Source organism: Engraulis encrasicolus, chromosome 14 (genome assembly GCF_034702125.1).
Source record: "Engraulis encrasicolus isolate BLACKSEA-1 chromosome 14, IST_EnEncr_1.0, whole genome shotgun sequence".
Lineage (NCBI taxonomy): Eukaryota > Metazoa > Chordata > Actinopteri > Clupeiformes > Engraulidae > Engraulis > Engraulis encrasicolus.
Genome location: NC_085870.1, coordinates 32,008,333 through 32,030,751, shown reverse-complemented (window position 1 = coordinate 32,030,751; position 22,419 = coordinate 32,008,333). Strand labels below are relative to the sequence as shown.

At 44.5% G+C, this 22,419-nt stretch overlaps 1 protein-coding gene across 1 annotated transcript in view; it reads left to right on the top strand.

The window, feature by feature from the left end:
* Positions 1–1,857: 1,857 nt before the first annotated feature.
* Positions 1,858–22,419, top strand: part of camkva (CaM kinase-like vesicle-associated a) — a 32,447-nt gene continuing 11,885 nt past the window's right edge. Inside the window, exon 1 of the mRNA XM_063216650.1 lies at positions 1,858–1,902. The gene's annotated coding sequence lies outside the window, so the exon portion shown is untranslated. The remainder of the gene's footprint in view (positions 1,903–22,419) is intronic.

The following is a 22,419-nucleotide window of genomic DNA, read 5'->3' as shown; positions in this document are numbered from 1 at the left end:
TGCCGGTTTAGAAGGGCATACTTTAGTTTCAGGGGGCTTACTGCCGACAAATGCAGACACTTCACATCTCTCTCTCTCTCTCTCTCTCTCTCTCTCTCTCTGTCTCTCCCTTTCTGTTCTCCGCGCACACACACGCACACACACACACAAACACACACACACACACACACACATTCATTCTGCCAGCAATCCGCAGCAGGTCCACAGATACACAAATAGACTACTCTAAGCCCTTCATTACATTTCTTTAAGAGAAAGCACACACTGCCTGGGTTGATATAACATAGCTTAGAAAGACTCTATCAATTCTCACAAATCTGCTCAGACCAATCATATTAGCTTGTGCAGAGTCGCTAAACCGCCATCAGCCATGGTGCAAAGGTGGTGTGGTGCTAAGTTTACTGCTGTAATTGGTTGAAACCTTATCAGACTGGGTACAGAGGCAGCTTGAAAGACAAGTGTTTATGTTGGCCCTTGGATTTCTCTGTGGCCTATCTTTCACGTCCAGACCACACCATTCTATGTGCCCTGGCTTGGCAGGCTGCTTACATCTGCCCTCAAAAAATGGTTAAGAAATCAATAAATAGGAAGCCTATATTCCGGCCAAAAACCTTTTGATGTCTTTGATCATCATTCGTGAGCATCTAGCACTGCATGCTAAATGTTACGGGTGAAGGCAAAATGGCAACAGGGGACGTATAAATAAAAAATGATGGCGCATGGGTCGTCCCTGGGTAGCCACGAGAGGCATTGGCCAGCACAGTGCACTCACTCTCTGTCTCTGCCTCAGGCCAGCCTGACTTGGCTGCCATCAAGTCTGCAAAAACTCTGAGGATTCATGTGCATCATCCTGCTTTGCCTAGGACTTAAAGGTGCACTGTGTAGGATTGTGGACAGAGTAGGCATTGCAACTATGAGGCTCATTGAAGCTGAGCTGCCTATTACCAAATGTGATCTTTTCATGAATATTTACAAAGTAATAAACTAATATTTAGTAGTATGACCAGTACAGTACCTAAGCTAAGTATTGCAGCTAATAATGTCTATTTCTGGACATTCAAAATGGCGGACAATGGAGAAGATCCCCCTTTCCATGTAGGCCTATGAAAAGAGCTTTTTTTCTGATAGTGGTGGTAAGTATTCATGAAAAAGGTAACATTTGTGAATGGGCAGCATGAATTCTGGAAATAAACTACTAAAAATATTACACAGTGCACTTTTAAGATAAACAAACTTGGGCAACTGCAGCTGACTGCAGTCCATTTTGGAAACTGGTTAGGTGGTTATTACACGTTTGAATTCCGGAAATACTGTGGTTGCTGACACTTAAAAAAAATAAAAAAAATTAAACGCCAAACGGGAATCAGTTGATCCTTGGTGGTATCAGCTTTGGTCATTGAAATTAATGAATAGAATAGAAAGTGATGCAGCAGATCTTTCCTGATATTGTGATTTGGAATTGTTTATGAAGAGGGACTCCTATGGCATATCACTTCACAAAAGTCTCGTATGCCCTGGAGGACTGGAAATGATTCCCAAAAGAAAATCAGATTGGTAAAAAAAATAATGCCTGTACATAGTCCGCAATAGTATTACCCCGCTATATCTATAGAGTATAGATCCCACCTTTACCGCATGTTACGAGAGAGAGAGAGAGAGAGAGAGAGAGAGAGAGAGAGAGAGAGAGAGAGAGAGAGAGAGATCAGACCTCTTTTACGTTCCCCTGTTAGCGCGCTTTTTCCGTGAGGTAAAGAACGCGAGGAGAGTGGCTTACCGCGGACTATTCCTCAAACGGTGCTTTTGCCGTGGCAGTTTATTGGGACCGTTCACGAAGTTGCCTATCCCCACCTTTACGAGGGAAAATCCTGGATAACATCTCTTCGCTGTTGTATTTGTCAGTTGGTAAGTTCATTGCGTTGTTTTCGTGACATGTGGCAATGTAATATTGCGCGTAAAAACGTAGCTAAGATTCCCGGTGGTAATTTGATTGCAGGTGTCATGCAATGTGTGTTTTGTCCCGTTTACCTGTAGTGGTCTTTGATGAACCGAAGTTACCGGTGTTATATTGAAGCATAGTTCTTTTTAACCCAGCTTCTCCGCCGAGAGGTTATTACACAAAATATTGGGACAGAAAATAATATATTTCCTCACGTACCGTAGATATTTCATTCGGAAAGCCTGAGACTAAAGCAATCCTTTTACAGTAAAGCATACCGTATTTATCAGGATACCCATGCAGGTGGTGGGCCAAGTTATTCTCATCCCACCCTATGGCTTATGGTCAACATGACACTCGCGCTATACAGAGAAAAAGTTTATTTTGTGAAGAATTAAAGGATATTGATTTATCAGTCACCTCCCCTCCACAAATCCCCAGTTGATCTGCATTAAGCTATTGACCAAGAGCAATTGTTGAGCACGGGTACTCCAGCAGCAATCCAGTCTCATTCTGTGAAAGATAACATTTAATTGCCTGAAATTACTATTATAAACCATCTCCTTTGTCCATGCATGGTCTCTGCTTTGTGGTGGTGTTCCTTATGAGAGTTCCAAGAGGATAGTTCTTTTAACAGCAAACAGGGAACAGGTATGATTGCACTATTCATATTTTTGCTCACTATGTTATTGTTTTTTTTATTTATAAAAAAGAACATGTCATTTAGCTGTATGCATTGTTTTTATTTGAATTTTTGGTTAAACAAAGTGCTACAATCGGCTTGGTACAACAGCCACCATATGGCACCTTTGATGGTCACAAGCAAGTCAAACAAAGTTTACCTTGGTTTAGAACTTAATTTGGTGATTAAGAGTGGTTACATCAAAACATGCAGAAATAACAATATAGGCCTACTTTACAAACATTGTATAGCCATACAAAACCCCATGATTTTTACTCAAGACACCAAAGATACAGTTTCTAAAAACTCCTTTCTCGTCTCTGCGAAAGCACTGTGTGCCTGTGCTGGAGAAAAGTTAAGGACTAAATCATTTATTTAGCAGTTTTCTATTATCCATGTGGCATAAATTTGAGATTTGACTTCCTTCAAACGCTGTAGCTGAGATATTCATGCTCCTCCTCAGCTTAACCAAAAACGTCAATTCCTCTAAAGCAAATCCCTAGAGCATAAAAAAATCAAAAATTCTCTACTCAACACAACATGGTTCATACCGAAGTCAGGATCCTATATCCCCAGAGGTCCTCATTAATGGCACTGAATGCGCCATGCAATGCATGTTCCTCACCGTATAGCTTACCTATGTAGAGATAATCAAATGCTTGCTTGGGATATTTTGCTATAGATGCAGGGTGGGAGTTTTTTCAGGATTTATTTGCGATAATAATCCAGTGTGACACACCACAGTCAATTCCCTCAAGGCTCCTCTCTGACATGTCATGAGTAGTGTAGCATAGGGGTTGACTCCACTGAGGAAACTGATGGGGGCACAATAGTGAAGAATATCTCTAGCACACTGTGCTTCTAGACATATACGCTTGGTTCCTGTAATTTTAAGATGTATACCCCAAACTGGCACAGGGCTGCAGCATTTAATCCTTTTTTTCAGAATGCAAACTAGTTCACTGTGTTAAATGCGGGGGTAAGGATGGGGGGAAAAATGTGATACAAAAATAAAATGTGACAGCAGCACAGAACAAATGCAATGTGCACACGATACACGCGCACATGTGCACACGAAAGCACACGCACACACACACACGAGATGCACGATGAAGGGCCACTTTTGAAAGCAGCTGGCACCACTCCCCCGTCGACTGTCTAATCCAGCAACAGCAAATTTAAAGCGGAATATAAAATGAGGGCATTGATGAATATTTCACTTGTGCTTGATTCATACCGCCACAGTCAACAGTTTCATCTTGATACACTGATGCGCGGGGCTCAGCGAAAGGCACCACTGTGTGAACTGTGAGTCCCACTGAGCTGAGTTCTACTGTACGTGTGGACTGTGGACACAGGCTGCGCTCGCTGCGCAGATTTGGAGTGGGATTACACTCCGTGAGGGAAAGCCTAATGTGATGGCCTCCAGTGGTAGGATGTTCGCTGGTGTGTAGTGTCGTATGCGTGCCAAGAGGCCAATAAATCCAGCTGACGTCTTGTTGTTGTTTTTTTGGCTAGACAAGGATTACCATCTGCACGGCCTTGGGCAACACTTAGAGGCAACACTATACCGTCATAAAACAAACGGCAGTTTTAGGCTACTGTATGTGTAACCAAGGTGTTCACACACAGTTGGTCCCCTTGGGGTGAACTTGCCACCTCCTAGTCAACGCATCAGTTCGGAATGGGAGGCACAATAAGATACCACTGAGCTAAAGGGCCGGTCCGATAGCCCCACGCTACTGCACTGTACGAGGCTTCGGGAGGGAGGTTTACTAGCGTTCCACGCTACACTCTGCTAGTTAGCTTCCGTTACACTCACCCCCCTAAACCTCACTCCCATCCGGGTCACGGCACCAGTGTAACGGAGGTGTTTACGCAGAGTTCGTACCCCTCGGGGCCACGAACCTGCTACCAGTCAACGCATCAGTTCGGAATGGGAGGCACAGTGAGATACCGCTGAGCTAAAGGGCCGGTCCGATAGCTCAACGTACGAGGCTTTCGTGAGGTAGGTTTACTAACGTTCCACATCACACTCTGCTAGTTGACTTCCGTTACCGTTCCGTTATGACCCACCTAAACCCCACTCCCATCTGGGTCATGGCACCATTGTAACCGAGGTGTTCCCGGACAGTTTGTCCCCCCCGTGGCCGCAAACTTGCCACCTCCTAGTCAACGCATCAGTTCAGAATGGGAGGCACAGTACAACACCGCTGAGCTAAAGGGCCGGTCCGATAGCCCAGCATTACCGCACTGGCTTCGGGAGGGAGGTTTACAAACGTGCTACTAGCCTGGGGAAAAGCCGACTGTTGACTCCATCAAACAGTCTGCCAAAAGCTAAGAGGAATCCGTCTCCGTGGAGGGTGGGAGATGGTCTGACCCTACTCTGCCATTTAAATTCATTGAAGTTCTGAATTCAAATTCAAATTTTGCTTTATTAGCATGACTGCTAAAACATAGTGTTGCCAAAGCATACAAATTACAAGACCAAAGTGAGAATAGTGTTACCTTGACCAATCGGTAACAGACTCCGCGGCTGTGTTCTGCGTCACCACTCTCAACTGTTTGCTGATTGGCAGAACCGTGAGCAAACCGAGCAAGGAGGACTTTGCCAGACTATGTGCAGAGGCAAAATCTTTGGGTGGAAGTACATAGGATGGCATTGCCTGGCTAACATTCCACGCCACACTCTGCTAATTGGCTTCCGTTACATATGGCAAAAGGAGGAGGTCTGTTCATTTCAAGCCAACTACTGTATCGTACACATACTACAATGACACACAGACACCTTTGCAGTCCTTTTGGTGATGACCCCCTCTTAAACTTTTGTAGTTCATCATAAAGAGCATTCAAACTATGATGAAGGAACTCGTAACTGTTGCAAAGATTTAATTGGCGAAAAAAAGAAGCTGCATCAAAACATCACAGTGCGGGGACAGAGCTGAGCTGAGCTGTGCCTCCATAGAGTGCTACAGAGAAGACAGCAAGGACAACAAATGTTCATAAATAAGTCAGTGGGGTGAAATTATGTGACAGTTCTGTCCCCCTGTGTTGTGTCATATGCTGCATTTACAGTTGACCCCCCTCCCCCTACCTCCCTTTCTCCCTCTCCCTCTCGCATACTATCTGCATCGCAAAGAAGTCGCACTGTACTGTACCGATACGTGCATGTAGGACTCCGTAACCTAGGCAACAAACAACATCAGAGACAGATTGGTCAGATTATGTGTGTGTGTGTGTAGCCTATGTGTGAAAGAGATACATGGAGAGAGGGATAAAGAGAGAAAAGAGAGGGAGAAACGGAAGGGGGACGAAAATGAGATTGTGAGAGGGTATGAGATAAAAGAAGGGAGAGAAAAAAGATAGAGAATCACGAGATGAAGGGGGGTGGGGGTAGCCATCATAAAGTGACCAAATCCAGATAGAGGGGATGAGGAAAGTAGCAGATATTGATAACAATAAAGTGATATGGAGAGGGAGAGAGAGAGAGGGAGAGAGAGAGAGAGAGAGAGAGAGAGAGAGAGAGAGAGAGAGAGAGAAGTACTTACAACGAGAGAGAGAGAGGGAGGGAGAGAGGGAGAGATAGAGAGAGAGTGTGTGAGATAGCGAGGCTGTGGTAGAGGGGGAGAAGGCTCTCCAGTGTTCTGAGCGCACTTGTTCTAATTAGGTGTATTTGCGAGTGAGTGAGTGTAGCGAGCGAGCGAGTGCGTCCGCGGGTGAGGGGAGGACGAGGACACTCTCAGGTCCCTGGGGAATTGGCTACGGAATCTAACAGGTAGGAGCCATGCGCCGCGCACACTCACCTGTTCAAAGGCTTCTCCATGCACGATCCCATTCACAGAGCCACTGCATGGGCGAGAGAGAGAGAGAGAGAGAGAGAGAGAGAGAGAGAGAGAGAGAGAGAGAGAGAGAGAGAGAGAGAGAGAGAGAGAGAGAGAGATGGAGACAGTCAGAGAGGTGCATTTCCGTAATATAAAGGCAGTGGCATAACTGCAAAGAAAACAAAACTGAGTACACCTCAACTCAAAACATTCTGTTGTGCTCCAGGTTTTTTGTGTCTTTTTTCCCTGAATGCAGCCTATGTTTCTGCGATGCGCTGCTGTTTGTGAGTGTATGTGAGAGGGTTAATTTTGGAGTCTTTAGAGAAAATTGCTGGCTTGCTGTTAAGGCTTGAACTCAGCGCAGCGCAGCGCTGCAGACACAGTTAAGTACAGAGGCAGGGAAAACAATAGCGTGCCATTCATACTTATTTATTTACTCACTATAGTACAGGGCTGTCACAGGCTTTTTGTTTCATTCCTTTTGTGATGTTTCCCTCCAAAAAGCATTAACCATCAGCCACAACATCCAAAAACTTCCATATCCAGACTTTTTTTTTAAACTATTTTTATTATTATTTATACAATTTTCCAGATTCCCTTGAATTACACCATTAATACTGCCTTTCTACTTTCTACACTTTTTAATCCTTATTATGTATTGGATGTTGCAATCCAAACTAGAATAGAACACATTGTTTATGGTTATATGATAACATACAATGAACTACATATCTTTTGGTTTGCCTAAAAGACATACAGTATATCTGAGTTTTGCTAATAGCTTATATTTGTGCATCATTCACTTGCATTATACAATCCAGCAACTCACACTGAAACAGCCCAACTTTAACAGCGCACAGAGTAAATTTTGTACTGGCACAGTACTTCAGCAGGACCAAGAGAGTTGAATTCAACTCAAAGTGTCAAATTAATACTGCAAACTGAGTGAAAGTGAAAACTGAGGGAATGTGACAGAGATACACCACACCACAGAACGCAGTCAGGCTGTTACCGACAGCATCAGGCAGGCAGATATCCATTCAGGAGCATTTCCTGTCGGGATACAGAGCAGGCCTGTCACAACCAGGCGAGCAAACTAAGCAATTGCCAAGGGCCCCCAGCTGAAAGGGCCCTCCCTGGTAATGACTGGATATGTACTTATATTCCAATGATGACACCAATTGCAACTGTGAAGGAGGCATAACCTCCTTAAATTCAATGACTGAAAAATGCAATGATGCTGCTGTCACAATAGTTTGAAACAAACTCTTTGCCCTCTTTGTCTAGGGCCCCCAAATACCGTGGAACGGCCCTGGTGCTAAGCAAAGCGATGCCATCTGTTTTGCGTTGTTAGTGCTCCGTGGGCCGACCTCCGTGGTCTCTCCTCACACGCTGGTCTGTCACATGCTCCGCTGACTGACTACTAACTCAATCACTTTTGTGCACCTGCCACCCTAAACAGCCTCCTTTTACCACTGAGTGGAGGACAGAGAGGGCTAAAAGCTGTGATTTCCACTGGAGGAGAGGGAAATGTAGTGATGCCAACTGTTTTATTACCAATTCACTTTTCAAGTGAAAACGTATACAATTCTCTCAAGTCTATGTGCTTACTTCTTCGGTGGTAGTGATACTGTATTTGTAGAACCTGGATTGCAGGGATTTGTGGTTTAAATGAGACACAAGCTGTAAAGAAACAAAGAGTAGTCCCTATAGAATTTGATGTGCAGACACCCCTCAGAACTTGCTTATTAATGACAGAAAGTGTAACTGTCATCCAGCCGTCTGTCAGACATTGTTTGTGCGTACTCACCTTATTATCCACCGGTTACAGTAGGCTTTGCAGTGTTCTCCTCGGATTTCTGGTTGTGCAGTGGGTGTCATTGGCGACAAATGGTCAGAACAAGCAGACCGGAAATTCTGTGAGCGTTTGACAACATTGAAATGGGCTGGGCGGAATGAGGTGAATAGTACAGGGGTTCCCTTTCCAACCCTCTGTGAGTTTATGATATACGCTGAAGACGCTGAAGAAGGCTTAGGCCGAAACGTCTGTCTGTCTGCCATGCTAACCCAGTATTAAAACTGCAAGAAATTGACCCGGGAGTGCGGATTTTTTACCATACAGTTTATGATATACCACACTGCTCTGCAGTGGCGCTAGGCCTACTGTAGCCAGGCTACGCCCTCCTAATGACACAACACCTTCGGCGCTGTGACATTTGTCAGTAAAAGAGCTCGTTCAAGTACTTTCTGAGCTCCGCTGGGCTGGGTAACTCCACCCACCCAAGCAATCAACTTTGAGCAGTTCCAATGGCCCTGGGTAGATGCATGGTTTAAGCAGAGATATTCTATTGGGACTAAGAACATGTTTGGTTTAAACTTCGGTGCAGTCCTTTCTGGGATCGACCAGTTGCAAACCAAGGGAGGTGGGTTAACCATGCCGTTTGGAAAGGTTATTCGTTATCTTCTTGGTTAGACCAGAATCTCGGTACGAGATTTGAAAGTCGATGAAAATCAGGCTAGGCTTACTGTACGTATTGAACTGCTAAAGGGCAGTCTAGGAACATTAGTCTATAGTCTATAGAACACTATTGCTGTACAGTATGTCCTAATTCACCACAGTTTTGTTGGACATTGAGCAGTTTGGGCATTGGGATCCTTCTAGAATTGTGTATGGTTGTTGTCTGAGACTGAGAGTCTATAGAATTGATTCAGATTTTACATTTAGGTCTACTGCATCACTTTGCAGTTGTTACTGCCAAAGAACTTTGCACCTGTTCATTGTTTAGTTGTTGTCATGACAATGTACTGTATGTGGTTAGGCTAGGCTAGGTTCTTCATCAGTCTACGTCACCAGGATGCCATGCTTCGTTGTCTTCATTTCTTCTTTGCTTCTTGTGTCAAGAAAATCTTTCTGCTTATTCTTACAGGGGTTTCTAGTAAAATGTGTTGTGAGTGTAATGCAGTAACAGGTAAACCAGCAGGTCAAACTAATTTATTTTTTGTTGTTTTTTGTGTGGGTATAATGAGTTTTTCTCACTTTACTAACAACTGCCTCCTGAGGAAGGCAAAAGTTTGCACCACATTACTTCATATGTAGAAATCACAGAGGCCTTGAATTTGCAAATGATTGACGGTTTGAATTTCACATGCATGAATGCACGAGTGAAATCAATGAGCAGCCAGAACGTTCTGTAGAATGGATGAATGAATGTAAATGTAGCCGACTCATTTCTGAACAGCCTTGCCTGTCACCTACCAGAAGGTAGCCTACATTTTCAACACTTTAAGGGCTTAAACCCACTCTGTAAATTTTGCAGTGTTAATTCAACACATAGAGTCAAACATATTGACATCCAATTGTCTGCTTGACATGTTGAAAGTCGCAAAAGCTGATCACAGAATTGTGTTTTATTGATTCAGGTCAGAATTGGTAAAAGTCAGCCCATGTACATAGCCTATTTTGGAAACAAGTCGATTATTGTCCCTAGAAGAAATGACAGTTTCCGTTTTTTTTTTTCCAATTCTCTGTAATCAGTCCTTTATCGTTAACCTGGAGAGTAGGACACACCAATCTGGGCTTAGTGGTAGTTGGAGACGTAGTTTGTTCATCCTTTCAGGTTGTTCTTTCAACCTTTTCAGCCAAAGCATCATCGACATAAATTGTTACATTTTAAATAACAGGCCAGCATTTGTGACACTGAGAGGCCCAGAGGTGAATGAGAAGTCAGTCCCTTGCCATGAGCTGTTACCTGGCACCCCAGTGGGGGTTTGGCACAGCCAGGTACTACAATGACCCTCCCTGTTTGTCTGGGTTTTTCCACCTGTGGTGTGTGTGGGTCACCTGCAGGGAGCACCAAACACATCTAGCATTGGCCCAGGAGTTTAGTGAAAGTGAAAAGTGAAAGCCCATTGGGAAACTCCAACTCCCATTGTCATTGTGACACAGAACTCCACAGCACACAAGTGAACACTGCACACAACGAAATTGCATTTATGCCTCACCCGTGCAAGGGGGCAGCCCTCAGTGGCGCCCCATGGGGAGCAGTGCGGTGGGACGGTACCATGCTCAGGGTACCTCAGTCATGGAGGAGGATGGGGGAGAGCACTGGTTGATTACTCCCCCCACCAACCTGGCGGGTCGGGAGTCGAACCGGCAACCTCTGGGATGCAAGTCTGACGCCCTAACCGCTCACCCATGACTGCCCATTAAAGGTTGTTTAGGTTAGTTTAGGTTGCTATCTCTGATTATTACTCTTGTTTATAGTTCCAATGCAAAACACTGCAGTTGTCCTTCACATCAATGTCATTCATTAGACACTACAATACCTGACTTTAAAAAAAGGAAAGTGCACAATGGTGCTCATGGGAAATCACGTCAGTTTGGCAGCAACAGGCCTGTTTACATGTAGAACTGAAGTCAAATTTGCGGGCATAATGGAAAGCTTGAATATTCATGGACAGAGGACACAGCGGCCCTTTTATTCCTGCCATCTCACAACCGGATCTGTTCTCCAAACAAATGTTTGTTAGGACACACAAACATCCTATCTGCATATGTGAAGAGGAGCAGAATAGGACATCCAGGTAGTTAGCCTTCACTTGCACTCATTTCAAGGTGCTGTCGCTGTCAAGGTTGACGCTGATGGCATCAGACAAGGTCACTTGGGAAGATGGAGGCATTCCTCCCCTCAATCAGGGACACCGACAAGGGGTTACAAAGGGGTCAGTTGTCCCGGGTCCGGGGGATAAGGGGCCCAGAATTGAGTATTGGGTGGGTGGCCCTTTCAGATGAGTTTGTCCTGGGCCCAGCCAAAGCTGTCAGTGGCCCTGCCCTCAACATTAGCCAAAGACCCTCTGGAGAGTGATGTCAATGCGTAATGTGCAGCGGCCAGTGCTGCTCTGGCCCATATCCCTAACTAATTAAAAAGCTTGTTGTTCTCCACACTCTAGGTCATAGCCTACTGTACCTGGCACAGAAAGACGAGTTGGAAAATTTGATTTCCTGATTTACAACAGAAAGCAAGAATGCCCCTTTTGTTTCGGAAACTCACTCCACCCAAGAAACTGACCTTTCTGTTATGGCTGGGACGAATGTTGGGTGAATGGTGTGACTTTCAACATTAAAGGTGCACTGTGTAATATTTTTAGTAGTTTATTTCCAGAATTCGTGCTGCCCATTCAAAAATGTTACCTTTTCCACAAATACTTACCACCACCATCAAATAGTATTCATTATTTTACTTTGGTCCTACTGATAAATATTAGTTTATTATTTAATAAATATTGATGAAAAGATCAACTTTGATAGCACAGTTTCAATGAGCAGCATAGTTACAATACATACTCTGGCCACCATCCTATACAGTGCACCTTTAGTAGTTCCAAAGGCCCTGGGTAGAGGGCACCTAATATTGGTCCAACTGGTTGTGTACACCATGTAGTGCATGTATGCATTGATTTAAGAGCCGTTCTGGTGAGTTACTAAAACAAAAATTGTGAAAATAAATAAACTCTTGCTGGATTGCATCATTAGAAGGAAGGCTGCCCATCTCTGGTTGTCAATACCCAGCCACTTGGGTACAGATCTCTAAGAAAACAACATCTCCACACAGAAAGCCCCGGACTGCTTCCTTTTTCTTTTGAACATACCAGAGTGTTGTCCTGCAGCATTCATAAAAAATTAAGGCTCCTCTCTCGAGGTGGAAGAGCTTCAGCAAACTGAGTGACAGATGCACTGAGCTGCTCATCATCCATCAAAGGTGCAGCAACAGATTTTTTTAAGTCCTGTTGACAAATACGTCACCATTTTCTTGGCTTTTGCAGGCTAATTTACATAACCAGTCTGACAGACTTACGTAAGGCGAGCATGAAATTCAACATTTAAATCAACACCAGCAACCAAGATGAATGTGTATTTTGGTGCTGAACATGTAAGTCCACTAAGAAGTATTCATTATTCATTGCTGCCGGTATATGCGGATGTTTGCATTTGCATGATGAGGTACGGTCCATATACGCTATACACCATATGGCCGTATGGTCTTTGCCTGACAATCTGAAATTCAATGTTGGCTGTTTTCATCATGCAAAGTGGGTTTACTTTGGGAGTCTTCACAGTACATCTTTGCAGCGTTAACTCAACACGTTGAGAGGGAGTGACCATCACTAGGGTTGTGGTGGGTACTCTCATGTCACGCCAGCGTGCCTGGCTCTTGGGGGTCCAGGAAAAGTCCCTAGAAAAGTAGAGTATAAAAACGAAGTAGTATTAAAGTAGTGAAGTAGTGGTAAACCGTAGTATAAAACACTCAATAGAAAGTGTTACATTCTGCTCTTTAAGTGTTGAATCAAGACTCATTCAGTCAATTATTTTCTTTATATACTGTTTTACTTGATAGGACAGTTGGAGGTGGTGGCAGGAAGCGAGTGGGAGAGAGATGGGGATGTATTGGCAAACGACCCAGGCCGGAATCGAACTTGGGTCGCCGGCGTAGTAACACAGTGCCCAGCCATTAGAGCCACAGCTGAGCCTTAGAGGAGTCAATTCATGTTGATTTAGAGAAGATAGAGTTGAATCTGAAACTTTTTCAGCAGAGTGAAGTTGGTCCTGCTCTAATAAGTGTTGAGTAGAGTAGAGTAGAGTTATAGTAGAGTATAGTGTAGTGGAGTAGTAGAGTTACTCTTCCACTTCAACATGTACTGTGTTGTTGTGGTGGGCGCTTTCGGTTTGACTTCGGATTGTTTGGTCTGTTTGCTCTGCTCTCTGATGGCCTTGCTCTCGCAGGTTGCCTGAACTATTTAATGTCCAGCCAGATTGTTGAAACCCAAGCACAGCCTGTGGAGACAGAGAAGTGTGTGTGTGTGTGTGTGTGTGTGTGTGTGTGTGTGTGTGTGTGTGTGTGTGTGTGTGCGTGTGTGTGTGTGTGTGTGTGTGTGTGTGTGTGTGTGTGTGTGTGTGTTCAAGCGAGAGAGAGAGATTGTGTGCGTGCATGCGTGTGTGAGTGTGTGCAACAGTGTGTGTGTCTGTGTGTGTGGGCATGTTCATGTGTTTGCAAGAGATCAGTGCGACAGACTGCTCTTTGTCATGCATGTGAACATTCACACATTCAGATGAATTCAGGACGTGTGAAAAGCTTGAGTTCAGACTTGGCTGCAATTGCCATGGCAGAAATGTATTGCGAGGAGCGCGCATGTGTTATGTGTGTACTGAGTTACAGGAGCCCATGGGTGCATTGTGTATAGTTGTGTGTTCACGTTGGCTCTGTGTTGTTTCTGTGGAAGAACTGTTGAAATGTCAAAAACAGGAACCCTGCTGCTGGAACTCCATGTTTCATTGTAAAACACTCTACCCAGTACATGACCAGGGTACACAGTGGTACAAGTCCAGGAAAAGCTCAGGAGACAAAATCCAGTCTATGCTTGCTGCCCCATATAAGGAAATAGAAAAACATTAAATGCCCACTGTGTTGTTTTAATAGTTTGTCCATTTATGTTATACAGTGAGACCAGAGACAGATTTCATGCTTGCATGCCAATAAAGTCTATCCTCCTCCTCCTCCTCCTCCTCCTCCTCCTCCTTCTTCTTCTTCTTCTTCTTCTTCTTCTTCTTCTTCTTCTTCTTCTTCTTCTTCTTCTTCTTCTTCTTCTTCTTCTTCTTCTTCTTCTTCTTCTTCGAAATGCATGCTGCCCATTCACAAATTGGTTCTTTTTCGTGAATATGCACTAAGTGCTGGCTAGAGTATTTGAGGCGGAAGATTCAGAATGGCAGATTTACTGTATATGGAGTGCTTACACTTGCTCCACTTCCGCTAAATGTACACTTTTCATACATGAATAAGCCATGGTGAATACTTATAATTGGTGGTAAGGAATATTCCTGAAAAATATGAAATTTGTGAATGGACAGTGTGCATCCTGGAAATATACTATATTAAAAAAACCTACAGACTGGGTCTGTAAAGGATTCCTGATAGTGACCACCTGCACATTTCTGTCATAAGATAAGCAGGAATTACACTTATAAATCATACAAATGACATACTGTACAACTTCCTTTGTAGAATACACTGTTATGTGTGGTTTACTATAGTAGTTGCAAAATAAACGTGCATGGTTTATGTAACATGTGGTCACTTTCAGCTATAGTACAGGTAGAGTCTATAGCAGATATGTGTAAATAAAGTCGGAATAATACCAAAACATTGGAGTTTCAGAGCACTTCACCTCACCATGTTCTACAGCAAGATACAAGTACACTGCTACATGTCTTTTGCAATTTTTGCATCTTTTCAATGGCGTCTCCTCCACGTTTTCCTCCATGTCAATATGGCTGAATTCCTGGATGGCAGACATAGTGTATATGCTATCTACCACCACTGCATGTCATCATTCACAGTTTTTTGAGGATCTGCTTGCGTCATATAATCCTGTAGGTTTCTTGACCTTGTTCTTTATGTATACGGACATTGTTGCATATACTGCACATCTACAGTACCCCCCAGATACCCATCATCACCTTACTCAATTCCACTCCCCTGATTGGCTCCCCCTGACTGCCAATTGTAATCCACCCCTCGTATTGTTCCTCATAATCTCCTCTATGCTTTCCAAGGTGGACGGTAGCCAACAACCCTCTCAACTGGTTTTCATTTTTATTGCAAGGAAACGCCTCCAAAAAATGAATAGCGTTAAGAATATCCGGAATACAGTCGGGATGATGGTGGTGCACCCGTGCTGGAGATAGTGCAGTATAGGGGCCTGGCATGTTACCAGAGTTTTAATATGTACCGTATCCCTCCATGTGTGGTAGGACATGGTTAAAAATACCCTGAGCAAAGGCCTCCGTTTGTCTTTTATCCCATCAAAGCCATTCATCAGTCACTCTGTTGTTCGGCCCTCCACCACCAGCGTGTTGAATAATACATTCAACAATGCCTTTTGTTGTTGTCATACAAAATGACATCGTGTTGGGTTTCAATCCACAGTGTCATATTCACAGCGCCGTGACATGTTGTTCTTGAACTGTTATACAACTCTAGCCTACTGTTTGGGGGTCTGTCGTTGTGAATGTGAAAATGAGTTCAATTTCAACACATAGAGTAAAATCACACAGTCGAGAGAAAAAAAGTCAAATAAATCCTTTGTGGAAAACAAATCTGTGTGGTATATGAAAATGAGACTGTTATGAACCATTTGTTTATATGACTCCGTGATACTCTTTTACTCAATATCATTTGTCTGCTGTTGTATCCTGAGGGACTTAGGACTGGACAAATATGCTAAACAGATATTTATGTTGGAAATGATTGTCACTCTTGCAGTGTTGTAACCCCCCCCCCCCCTCTCTCTCTCAAAAGGATTAATACTCTCTCACACACACACACACACACACACACACACACACACACACACACACACACACACACACACACACACACACACACACACACACACACACACACACACACACACACACACACACACACACACAAAGACATTCTTGCGGTTATGTACGGTATCGTGTCGTGGATGTTATCTTGGTTTGGAGTATAGCTATCCTGTAGCGTGTAGAGTCTTACATACTCACCAAGGTGGCCGTCACTGCAACTCAGGCTCAACAATTGCATCGCAACAACACAATAGTAGCCAGAGCTAAAAATAGCCTCTCTCAAAAAAACACACTATGAATATTAACGCTTTGTGATGATGATGATTGAGCCTTAATTGGCCATACCGCAGAGCTAAACTGAAGCTGAATGTTTTTGTTATTCTGCACACCGAGGCCAGCCAGCGTGTGTGTGTGTGTGTGTGTGTGTGTGTGTGTGTGTGTGTGTGTGTGTGTGTGTGTGTGTGTGTGTGTGTGTGTGTGTGTGTGTGTGTGTGTGTGTGTGTGTGTGCACGCATGTCTGTGTGTGCAACAGTGTGTGTGTGTGTGTGTGAGTGTGTGCGTGTGCGTGTGTGTGTGCGGCGCGTGCGTCCGTGTGTGCAACAGTGTGTGTGTATGTGGTGGAGGGGTGGATAAGTAAGTTAATAAAACATAAGGGTCTCTGTAGCGCACACTTGAATGTGTCTGTAAAAAGCCCCCCACCCCTCACCCCCCCTGCATTTCCAGCGCAGCGTGGAGGAGATGAGCAGCGTAATGGGATTGGAGAACAAAGTGTCACTAGGGGCAACATCATCCAAAAAGCTGCAGTGAAATAACTTCATTTGCCTGAGTGTGTGAATGTGTGTGTTCTGTGTGTGTGTGTGTGTGTGTGTGTGTGTGTGTGTGTGTGTGTGTGTGTGTGTGTGTGTGTGTGTGTGTGTGTGTGTGTGTGTGTGTGTGTGTGTGTGTGTGTGTGTATTCTGTTCTGTGTGTGAGAGTGTATTTAAGAGTGCCTTTTTGTGTGTTTTCTGTGTGTGTTCTCTCTTTCTCTCTCTCTCTCTCTCTCTCTCTCTCTCTCTCTCTCTCTCTCTCTCTCTCTCTCTCTCTCTCTCTCTCTCTCTCTCTCTCTCTCTCTCTCTCTGTGTTTGTTCCAGGGTGTGTGTGTGTGTGTGTGTGTGTGTGGGGGGGTGGTGGCGTGTGTGTCTTTTTCTCATTCTTTGAATGTGCATGAGAGAGAAATAGAGTGAGGGGATCATTTTTGAATGCGGCGCAGTGTTGAAAATTCCATCAAAATACCATTTGTTTTCAGATTATGTTGTGCTCATCAAGGTATTCATCACTTCTGAAAGCCCATGTCGAAAGCTGACCAATTTTGTTTCGACTTTTCCCTGATGTTGATTTCAGACCTCCATTGGCTCTTATGAAAACAATGAGACTTCAAAACCATATGAACGGCCTTTGAGATTTAGAAAAAAAAACCACTGTGTATGACACACTACGCGTGCACAGAAAGGGATAAAACAAATCATGGTGCTAAGCAAATCTTACTGAACGAAAAATACCCTTTTTGAAAAAAAAAATCCCATAATGTAGTATGTTGACATGATCACCTAGAAATGCGTACATACCCCGATATAATTTATTCTCTTTAGCTTAAGGTACGCGGAAGCTCCACATGCCCCCCACATGCCCCCCACCCAGTCCTCGAGCACCGGATCCCCAAAATATATGTGCTCACCACAGTTCAGCAGTGACACAGTTCAGCATTGTGTAAGCCTGAGGGGTGTAGTACAGTATTTCTTTCTAATGAATACTACAGTATTCATGACTTGCAGAGAAAGATGATTGCATTGCTTTTGCTTTTCATTTTTCTCTACGGTGCTATGTTCAGAGGCAGTTGTGATGATGATACATGATCTGATTAGCAGGGTGATAAACCCCCCTCTCTATTTTTTTTTTATCATGCAGCAGCATTCTCCATCCTGTTGGAGAAAAATGTATCCAACATTTTTTTCCTCAAAAGTGATGAGCTTGCTAGCATGATGCTAATTTCCCCCCATTAGCACTAATGGCCCGAGAAGACCTGTGTGGTGCTGCTTTGGCCCTGGCTCCGAGGGCAGGGTAGGACATTACATCCCCCAGCTGTAAGTCATCATGGTCCAAAACACTTCCGACTGAAGGACAGTACGACCTTATTGACGACCGCATAAACAAACAAACTGACAGACAGGCAGCGGAGCAAACAAACCGAAAAGTAAATAATGCACCTGGTGTTCTGTACGAACTGAACCGCAATGCTTTGAGGCTGAGCGGAGGAGAGAGAGAGCGAGAGAGAGAGAGAGAGAGAGAGAGAGAGAGAGAGAGAGAGAGAGAGAGAGAGAGAGGTGGAGTGGAGAGAGCAACAGGGGAGAGAGGTGGGTGTGGACGGAAGGAGTAGACGGAGAGTAGAGGAAGAGTACAGAAGGAGGATGAAAGGAAGAGTAGAGAGAGAAGAGGAGATAAGGGGAGGGAGAGTATAGATAGAGTACAGTGTGTAGAGGGAGAGAGGACAAGTGGAGAGGAGAGGATGAGTGTAGAGCAAGAGGAGCGAGGAAGTGGAGAGGAGTATGCAGGTAGAGGAGGAGTACAGAGAGCAGACGAAAAGTAGACGAACAGGAACAGTAGAAAGAGAGAAGAGGAGGAGTAGACAGAGGAGTGGACAGAGGAGACAGGAAGAGAGAAGGGAGGAGAAAGGAGAAGAGTAGAGACTAGAGACAGATAGTAGAGGAATAGTAGTGAGAGATGAGAGGAAGAGAAGACAGAAGGGACAGGAAGAGAAAAGAGAGAAGAGTAGCGACAGAGAGAGACAGAGAGAGAGAGTAGTGTGCGGCATGACCACCAGACCCTCTCTGCAGTGCAAAAGCACGCCGCAAAAAAAGCAGGAATTGGATTTGAAATGTTTTGCTTTATGTTCATGAATAATGAATTGTGCCCATAGTTCAGGCCGATAGATGGGATATATAGAGGAGAAAGAGAGAGAGAGGACCACTGCTTAGGTCTTCCTCGGGTTCCTTCACCAATAATTACATCTGTGCTTCCCTCTGTTTGGCTACCCTGCTTTTTTCTCTGATGTGCAAATGTGTGCACCATTTCCCCCACAGTTGAGGTAAAGCTAGTATCAGAAATTCAGCACCTCTGTTCAGATTCACTGCAGCAGAAGCACCGGTTTAAAAAAAAAAAAAAAAAGACCTGACAATATTTTTTTCCTATGCAGTGAATGATGCACTTATTGTCAGATCTCACTCTGCTTGGCGGACATCCACGCATTAGCAGGCCTGTCACAAACAGACAGGCAAACTAGGCAATTGCCTCGGGCCCCCAGCTGAAAGGGGCACCCCTAATGACTGGTTATACGTATACTCGCGTTCAAACGACAGCAATGTCATCTTTGCAAGTGTGGCAGGACCTCCCTAAAATCAATGACTGAAAAGTGCAATTAATATCAGTCTCTCCCGAGGGGGGCCCTTGCCCAATAGTCTAAAACAGGGGTTCCCAACCTTTTCCAACTTGGGGCCCGGTTAAACATTTTCACACATTTTTGGGGCTCACCGCTGACCCAATAAACTATGCAACTCACTTACATAACCAACAGTAACAGACAAAATATTATCTTGATATTTTGAAAATGCTTTCAAGGCCCACTTGGAATACCTTCAGGGCCCACCAGTGGGCCCCGGCCCATAGTTTGAGAATCACTGGTCTAAAAATAAGAAAAGGGCCCCCAGCCCCTCTTTGCCTAAGTCCCTTAAATACCTGGAAATGGCCCTGTGCTTTTAGTGCAGGGAGGGGTGGAGGTGCGCTACTGCTGCAGTCTATTCCGATGGCCCATTTGTTCACATGGGAGACAAAAGAAAAGTTTTGACTGTAAAGTTCAGAGAGTTAGGCTATACTCGTGTGTTTGCTTTGTGAAATAAACACACATAAGTTATGGTGGCTTGTGTGTCTATACTGTATACTCAGTGTATTGTAGCATGGATGTCTCAAAGGCCAGCTGGGTGTATGGATCTTTCGCACAATAGTTTACACCAGCGGTGGATCTTGCTCTTGGCATTTTTACAAAAATACCTGTTTCCCCAACACTACAGGGAGGGCATCTATCTGACAGACACTCTTCTGGATACAAACACACACACACTCTCTCACACACACACACACACACACACACACACACACACACACACACACACACACACACACACACACACACACACACACACACACACACACACACACACACACACACACTCTCTCACACACAGAGATGTGCTACATTTAACTCCACGGTTAAGCTATATCCGCACCCACCCCCGGTAGCAGGGTGAGTCCGTCGCATGACGTCAAAAACTGGTAGGGAATAAAATAATAACGTCCTCGGACTAGAATTAATATCAGGGATTTTTTTCCACCCCAAACACACGATGGGATGACAACCTCCTGTTGTGGAAGATCCTCGCGGCTCCACAGATACATAATTCATGCTCGCTCGCCTGAACGCCCCCCCCCCCCCCCCCGCCTCCAGTGCAGAGCTCTAGGCCCTCGTCTGCTGTCCTATGGAGCAGTTCACACTTTCATCTGCCGGTGGACACCATCACCAAAGGTGTTCTCTCTCCTCTCTGTCTTTCCCTCCCTCCCTCTCATTTCATTTTTTCCTCCCATTCTTTTCTTCTCTCTCCTCCATGCCCTATCCCTCTCTCTCTCTCTGTCTCTGTCTCTCGTGTTGTAGATCCTCTCTCCTTTCTTCTCTCGCAAGGCGTCACATTTCTCTCTCCCTTTCTAATGCACAGAATATCACTGTCTCAACCCTTTTCTCTCTCTCTTTCTCTCTCTCTCTCTCTCTCTCTCTCTCTCTCTCTCTCTCTCTCTCTCTCTCTCTCTCTCTCTCTCTCTGCACCCATTGGCCATAATCAATAGTCAGCCCAGACGTGAGTACGATGGTGAGCAGAAGCGTGCGTGAGTCAGACTCAGCACAGCCGAATACATATCTGCTACTCTGCCTGGAATAAAGAGACTGTACAAATACTCCGAGTGAATAATGGAAATTGCTGATTGATTACAGCGCACAAGGTCTTTTACGGTCTTTTCAGGGAAGGACATCAGGCTAGGCCATTAGTTCAAACTACAGTACACGGCGCTAATTACACGTATTATTTCCACTGGGAAGGTTATAGCCTAACTGCGCTAGACGCACGTCAAAGATGAGGCAGGGTCTACTAGAAGTGCATCATAGGCACAGGGTTGGGGGGGGGGGGTGTTGGAGGGGGGTTGTTGTCATCTTCCAAATGGCTCCGCGTGCCTCATCCAACGATCCCAATTGAAAAGGATGACGCAGACATACAAAGTGCACTCCACAGTGATTTGCTGGCCAGACTTCTGGGTATCTGTTCATAAGCCATATGGATTGTTAAACTGGATGGCTCAAACAGTGATTACTGTGCGTTTGATTTGATTGACTTGATTAGATTTCTAGTCCAAAAGGGGTTATGGTTATGTCTGTCCAACTGTCTGTGAGTCTGTTTTGTGAGCAACAAAAATTGCAATATCATTGCGATATAAAAAAGCATATCATTCTGAGTTTACAGTGGTTCAGTGTTGTTCTTGCCCATAGCAGATCTGCTGGGTAAAAATGGGTTCATTGGCCCACTAAAAGAAAAATGATAATGAGAAATTTCAGTAATGAAATTCTAAAAAAAAAAATGAAAAGCAGTCCCTGAGTGGTTTCTATCTTATACATTTCTGTAATGACATTACAATCAATTATGGCTCCCTGGTGAACCATCTTATCTTCCTGCAGGTTTATGGATACCTTCATAGTATAGTAGCCTACGGCATACATCCACTTAAAGTGAATGGTTAGGGAGTCCACTATACTGTATTAAGGGTCTATGCCTTCTATGGACGCTCACACACATTTTTTTCCCTTTCATAACACCTGCGTACCAGCAAACAAAACACCTTTCACGAATCTTATCAAAATATTGCTGTCTTCTCTGCACGTTACGTAGGCTATTAGTACATTATGAACCGAGCGATTTGAACACTTGAACATCTTGATTGTGTGACATGCTTTTTTTCTCTGCATGGCAGCAAACCTGACCTGCCCTAGTGTTCTGCAGCCTTGTGGAGCAGTGTCAGGGCAAGGACACGGGGGGGTTCTCTGCCATTTGGCTTCCTTGTCTGAATAAGTCACATCCACTTCGCTCTCTCTCTCTGGAGCAGCAATAGATTTATTGTGTAGAAGGTGTAATGGATTGGGCCCTAAGTGCAGTGCAGCCTTGTACATTCCAGCAAGAGTCCTAGCATTGCGCGCAACACTCACCCCCCCCACCTCGCAAGGTCACGACTCCAATAAAATCCTTACCCTTGTAAAGACGCCACTCAAATTTACTGGACATTGTTGCTAGCTTCATCGTTGCTGACACATAAACTCATAAATTCAAAACTGAAAGCGCAAGGTGTGTGTGTGTGCGTGTGTCCGTGTGTGTGTGTGCGTGTGTGCGTGTGTGTGTGTGTGTGTGTGTGAGATGGACGGTGGGGGGCTGTAAAAGCGTCATGGCGGTGCTGGGTGTAAATGTGATTGAGA